A 792-nucleotide genomic window follows, 5' to 3' on the forward strand; every position below is an offset into this window, starting at 1 on the left:
AGGAATATACTGAGGTCTTTTACTGATAGTATCTGGGTAAAATACTTTGTCTGAGTTCAGGACATAAAGTGAGGCACAGTTGTTTTTAAGTTAGCATGCCACCCAAAAATAATCAATTACTAGGAGGATGTATAAGGATCAATGCGACCACCCTCACATGTTAGCCCTACATCTGTCAGGCTGATTTCACTGCTATAATTCTATTCTGGAATAGAGAAAAGTTGCTCATTCTAATGGCTCAGTTCAGTTCTAACTGTAACTCATCTCATCTGTGCCGGTAATGGCTGTGACTTACACACCTTCGCTAAGAGCATCTCTAATGCAGCCTTGTTTTTGCCGGTGCCTGTAAATTTATACCTGTGCGTTCTACTGGTCCTGTCGGGTATTATTAGGTCACAGTGATTCACACCAGTGATAACTAGTGACACCTAGAAAATGTTATTTAAAGAAAAATATATTTACATACTGAACTCATCGACCAGTTTCCATTTCTGCTCCTGGAGGTTTCACACATCGCTTTGCTCCACATGACAGCAGCCCATTTACTGCAGAATGCATCATTTTGCCCCAACTATCATCGATGGCGTGACAGCAGAATTGAAAGTCAACAGATTATGTTTACTTCCAGAACAGAGCTTATCAAAGTGTCATTAGGCTGCTGTGATGCTCCCTTTTATATTTGTGGCTAATGATCCATGTAATATCTGTCCTTTCCCCCCGGATGTGCGGTTTCCCATCAGGACCGGGCTATTTGGAATAGTGTGTGGGGGCTTTGTGTGTGTGTGTGTGTGT

Source organism: Cynoglossus semilaevis, chromosome 19 (genome assembly GCF_000523025.1).
Source record: "Cynoglossus semilaevis isolate Cse_v1.0 chromosome 19, Cse_v1.0, whole genome shotgun sequence".
Lineage (NCBI taxonomy): Eukaryota > Metazoa > Chordata > Actinopteri > Pleuronectiformes > Cynoglossidae > Cynoglossus > Cynoglossus semilaevis.